Here is a 6,034-nt window from a genome sequence, read left to right as displayed (position 1 = left end):
GCTTCAGACCTATGAGAGGAACAGAATCGGCTCTCCTCTCAATATGGGACGACCTAAAAACAAACGCAGACTCAGACAACAGCACCGCCCAGATTCTCCTTGATCTGTCTGCAGCCTTCGACACTGTCAACCACGCCATCCTCATAAAGAGATTAGAAGGACTAGGGATAACAGACACTGCCCTACTATGTTTCAAATCCTTCCTAAAAAACAGAACAGAAACAATATGGATGAAACCTTGTAAATCCAAACCCAGAGTCTCCACGTGCGGAGTACCACAAGGATCATCCTTCGCCCAGCTTCTATTCAATATATACATGTACCTATTAATCAAACTCATCAAAAAACATGGCCTCACATGCTACAACTACGCCGACGATACTCAAATAATCTTCAACATACAAGACACCCGAGAAGAAAACACCAGACTACAGAATTGCCTTTGTGACATATTCAACTGGATGAACCTCAACCATCTCAAAATCAACCCGGGCAAAACAGAGATAATGATTGTTTCAAAAAAGGGAGGAGACATCAACTACATCCCCTGGCCAAGAGAGCTTGGCACCACACCAGAACCATCTTCAACGGTAAAAAACCTAGGGGTCCTGATGGCTAACAACCTCACTCTGGAGCCACAAGTAAACTCAGTAATCAAGAAATGTTTCTTCCTCCTGCGAGCAGCAAAAAGGATCCTACCGTTCCTGTCATTCGCCAACAAAACACTTACCATCATCGCTCTGATCATGTCCAGAGTAGACTGTGCCAATAGCCTATACCTGGGCATGCCCGAACGACTTCTAAAAAAACTGCAAGGCATACAAAATGCAGCAGCCAGACTCCTCCTCAAGCTACCCAGAAGAGAACACATCACACCCGCGCTAAAAATACTACACTGGCTACCACTGAAACAACGAATAAAGTTCAAGGCAATGTGCATCACACACAGAGCAATACACAAACAAGGCACAGAATTCCTAAACGACAAACTATGCCTACACCAACCGACAAGAACACTAAGATCAAGCACCGACATACGCCTGGAACCAAAACCCTACAACAGAAAAAAACTCGGAGGATCGTCCTTCTCTCACCAGGCACCCAAAACCTGGAATGACCTACCTAAGAATATACGGAATACAACAAACCACCTAGCATTCAGGAAACTCCTCAAATCATGGCTCTTCAAAGCGTAACCACAGCAGAGACGCACCAGAATGCCAAGACATTAAAACAATGACGAAAATAACTCCAACCTCGACCACTCTCAAATTGGACAAACACTCAAACCAAATAACCAACCAATCGACAGAGCATAAGACATTGTGGAAAATAGCCACAAAGGAAGGCTGCAGAGACTGACCACACACCTAGACCTAGACGAAAGCCCCAAGTAACCTTCCCACTTGTACATACCGGACGAACATATCCAGACCGGCAGACACATCTGGATAGACGTTGGCCTGCGTCGCATCTGGATAGGATCGATTGTAGGACAACATGCCCACGCCCAGAAAACGTGAATGCTAACATGTGCCACACCTAGAATTGTGAACACCAGCCTGCATGGCGCTCAGATGGAGTTGTGAGTGTTAGCATGCCCACACCTAGACGGTCTCTAGACACCAGCCTGTGCCGCATCTGGATGAGGGTGTGAGGGTTGGCATGACCACTCCTGGATGGAGTCCTAATCATTGGCCGGCACCGCGTCTAGATGGGAATATGAATGGCCAACAGGCGTCACACTCAGCCTGAACTACGAATGTTAGCATGGTAAAGTCAGGTAACCCACTAACCAATATAAGCTCAAACTCTGCATGCTTATCTAACTCAAAAACTCATACAACCATCTCTCCGGTGTATACTGAGTTTAAGCTGCCAAGAGAATACCACTCCTCTCACTATCCTACTCCCTTCTTCACCTTACTAACCCATCCCACCTTTATCGTTTACAGATCCGCCTGAGCACCTGGGGACCAAATCCGTTGGCGACGGTGCACGCTACAAATACCTTTAACATTTAACATTTAACAAAAGTGTCATTTTGCCTTTTTGAATCATTATTTCATTTCTTAAAAACAACCTTCACAAAATTCTCTGTATCTTTGGAATCGTAGGTGCTGGGAACGAGATTTAACTTTCATTTGAAAGCTAAGATTCTAATCTTTCCAACAAGCCTAACACCGACTTTCTATTCCTTATAGTTATTCTGTAATCATGCTCGACGCATTTGGAAAAATTGCCGCAAATTGAAAAATTAGCTCCTGTCAAAGATAGCCGTCTTTTGCTTGAACTGCTAAAATTAGTTTTCAACCTCTAATCCCTTATTGAGCATTGCCAGTGTGACTTGAACTAATCTTAAGTAGCTATCACCTACCCTGAATCTCCTATAGGGAATTAAAATCATTTTTAGCATAATTTCACTTATTTGCAAACCACATTTAAAGTATTTTGCCTGTGTTTTAAAATCATCTCTGTGATCTAAGCTTGCTAGGGGGGATCTGAGCTACATTTGATTGTATTCCTGAGAACTGTGTGCTCTCCTTTCCATCTTTTTATATTGCATAGGGGGGGGGGGGTGAATTTCCAAAAGGGGAAAAGTGATTACATTGTCTTTTGTTGAAATCAAATCAAGGTTATTGCTGTGTTGCATTCTTTTCCATCATTGTTTTTCCTTGAAACCATAAAAGTATTTTCTGCTACTTTACCCTTTCTATACCAATTCCTAAGTGATTAAATAAGCGTACAATTGTCATATTATCCATTGTTGATCACGGTCATATTCATAAGTGTGCGATCAAATATTAATTTATTTATAAAAGTGTAATATATATATATATATATTGTTTAATTTTTCCAATAAATCTTTTAAATTGCAAAACAAACCTACTTCTTGGCTCAGTGAGGTCAGGGGGATTCAAAGAGAGGGGCGTTATATAAGGGTTTATCATCCAGAGTATAACTTGTCATAAAAATATATAAATAATGGCTTCCCTTGGGCGTCCCAGATGAGGCACTGACTTAGTGGGATTGCTGAATTGAAGTCCCTTGACACCCCCAAAAGCAATATCAGGAATTCTGGCGGGTCCCTGTATGCAACTAGGTCTGCTAGTTTGTCATGGATGTCTGCCCACAGAAGGTCTCTGTAACCCCACCAGTGGGGCCTTCCCAAACTCTGGTGTCTTGTATTGTGCTGAGGTGGTGTTTGCCAGGGCTTTCTCTGCCATGCCTGCCAGGAAACCCGTGGCAGGGTTCCGGTTCACTGTTGGCAGCAAACTGCTGACACCCATTTTTGAGGTGCCTGGTCTTTGATGTTTATCCGAGCCTTGGCCATCTGGCGATGGCGTTGATGCAATTCGTTTCAGTTTTCCATCATCGACCACCCATCCGCTGGTATTACCGTCATTCGTTCCTAGGCGTGTGGTGCTAGGTCCCGGAATCTTGCCCACTGAAAGCGAGATAAAGCATCTGCAATGTTATTATCCGCTTCAGCGATATGTTTGGCTCTGACAACAATGTTTTCTTGCAGCGTGACTGTTGTAATGGCTCTTAGGACTTTGAGCACTAGCCGGCATTTTGTGGTTCTTCTGTTCAAAATGCCTACTACCGCCATGTTGTCACACCAAACCAAACATTCCGTGTTAGCTAGCCGCCTGCCCCAGATGCGTATGGTTAGCCAGATGGGATATATTTCCAGCAAGGTAATGTTCTTTGTCCACCCTGCCATTTGCCATGCCTTGGGCCATTGTCCAGCTACCCACTCTGTATGCAAAATAGCCCCAAAAACCCTGCTCCCGGCATCATCTGTGAAAAGGACCCTTTGTGCCCATGTGTTCAATGGCGTGCGCCAGAGTGTGGTCCCGTTGAAGTGTCTTAGGAAATTCAACCATACTTTTAGGTCCTCCTTCACCTCTCTGCCTAGCCGGATGTGCTGGTGGGGTTTTGTGCAAGTTTTGGTCTTAAATTCCAGGCTTCTGGAAAATACCCTCCCTTGTGGGATAATTCTGGCTGCGAAGTTAAGACTGCCTGCCAGTAATTGCAATTCTCTTATTGCGCCTTTGCTTCTGGCGCTCAATTCTTGAATTTTCTTCAGGATTTCAGCTACCTTGGTTTGTGGGATTCTGCATACCCCCGATGCAGAGTCTATCTCTATGTCCAGAAAGATAATGTTTGTGGATGGCCTAGTTGTCTTCTCTTTTGCCAAAGGGATGCCCCATTGAGCAGCCAGCCCTTCCAACTCTGACAAAGCCTTCTTGCATTCTCCCAAGTCTTCTGTTTCCATTACCATGAAATCGTCGAGGTAATGGACTACCTTGGCCTCTGGTAGCTGCTTCTTAAATGCACACCGACAAAATGAGCTGAACTGCTCAAATAGGGCTCACGACACTGCGCTTCCCATGGGGAGGCATCTGTCGACATAAACTTTATTTTGGAATGAAAACCCTAGCCATTGCTGTGAAGCTGGGTGAACTGGTAGGAGCCTGAAAGCGGATTCAATGTCAAGTTTGGCCATGAGGGCATCCCTACCACAGTCCCGTATGAGTCTAACTGCCTCCTAGAAATGTGTGTAGGAAACTGCAGATTCAGTGTGGGGGATGTCATCGTTCAGTGATTGGCCTTTAGGGTAGGACAGGTGGTGAATCAACCTCATTTTGCTGGGTTCTTTTTTGGGGACGAGGTCTAGGGGCGACACTAGGTATTCCGAAAAAGGCATTGGGCCTCATTACGACCCAGGCGGTAAGTTACCGCCTGGGTCGTACCCTTACCACCATGGTGGATGGCGGATTTACCGCCCCATTCCAAGGTGAGTGGGGCGGTAAATCCCCATTTCCCATTTTACCCTTCCCTATTCCCATTTTTGCCCCATAGGGCATAATGGGAGTGGGGAAGGTGCTAATTACGCCACCGTAAATTACGGTGGCGTAATTAGCACCATGGTCCCTTAGCGCCATGGATTTTAACGCCTGCAAAAAGCAGGCGTTAAAATCACCATGGCGCTAAGGGACCTTGTAATCAGGCGTTAAGGGTCGGTGCCGTTTACAGCGCCATTAACCCCTTAACGCCTGACTCGTAATGAGGCCCATAGATTCCCATGGCCCCGCAATCCTGCCCAGGTTTAACTCTTTCTCTTTCTTGTCTTTTACCATCTCTGGGTTGTCCCTGGCCGACTTTAGGTTTCTTGGAATATCTCGGGACCCTGTTCCCTGAAAAGGAATGACAAAACCCCATTTAAAACCTCGCTGGATAGCCATGCTGATTTCCTTGTCCGGATAGCTCAACAGTGCATTGCTGAAATTGTTAGGGTTAATGGGAGTTTTGCCTGGTTCTAAAACTGGGGTTGCTGTGTTGTTGCCAATCAGTTGTATGTTTGGCTGGTAGTCTGTTGTTGATTGGGCCGAGGTGCTGCTAATCTTTTGAATTTTTGGATGGGAGTCTGGTGCAATTGATCGCTGGATGATCGCCGTTGCAGTTCGTGCAGGTGTGCTTAAACCAACAATCCTTACCCCATGTGCATAGGTTTTTTGTGAAGTTTCTGCATGGAGTGTTGGGTTTGGGAGCGTGCTGGCTTTTGTTCTGTCTACTGGGATTTGACTTCGCCCCCCCATGGCTGGTTTCTCCGAAAGGGCTGCTCCCCTTTCCTAAAAACCCAATTATCAGCACTTCTGTGTCCCTGTTAATTTCTATTAATTTTGGAAGTAACTTGGGCAGTTTCCTCTTCTGCTGGAGCCTCAGCATTTAATATGTATAAATCATTCTGTACCTCATCCCATTCTATGGCTGGCCTCTCTGACATACTCCGTCTAAATCTAATATCGTATGCCAACCAGCTTTTACCCTTATGTGCAATTTTCACTTCTCTGATCTTGTCCATGTAGGCCCATAGTTTGGCCCCCTCGCCCGGGAATTTCTCAAGGTATATGGTGGCTAAAATGGCAAAGGATTTCAACCAATTGTCCCAGTTTTGTTCTACCTGGGCATTTCTGGCTATTGCTTTTTCCTCTATCTTTTTAGGAACACTAAAAGCATCCCTCCC

Source organism: Ambystoma mexicanum, chromosome 4q (genome assembly GCF_040938575.1).
Source record: "Ambystoma mexicanum isolate Mex_15411 chromosome 4q, UKY_AmexF1_1, whole genome shotgun sequence".
Lineage (NCBI taxonomy): Eukaryota > Metazoa > Chordata > Amphibia > Caudata > Ambystomatidae > Ambystoma > Ambystoma mexicanum.
The sequence above is the reverse complement of the archived record's forward strand: the minus strand, read 5'-3'. Positions refer to the sequence as shown.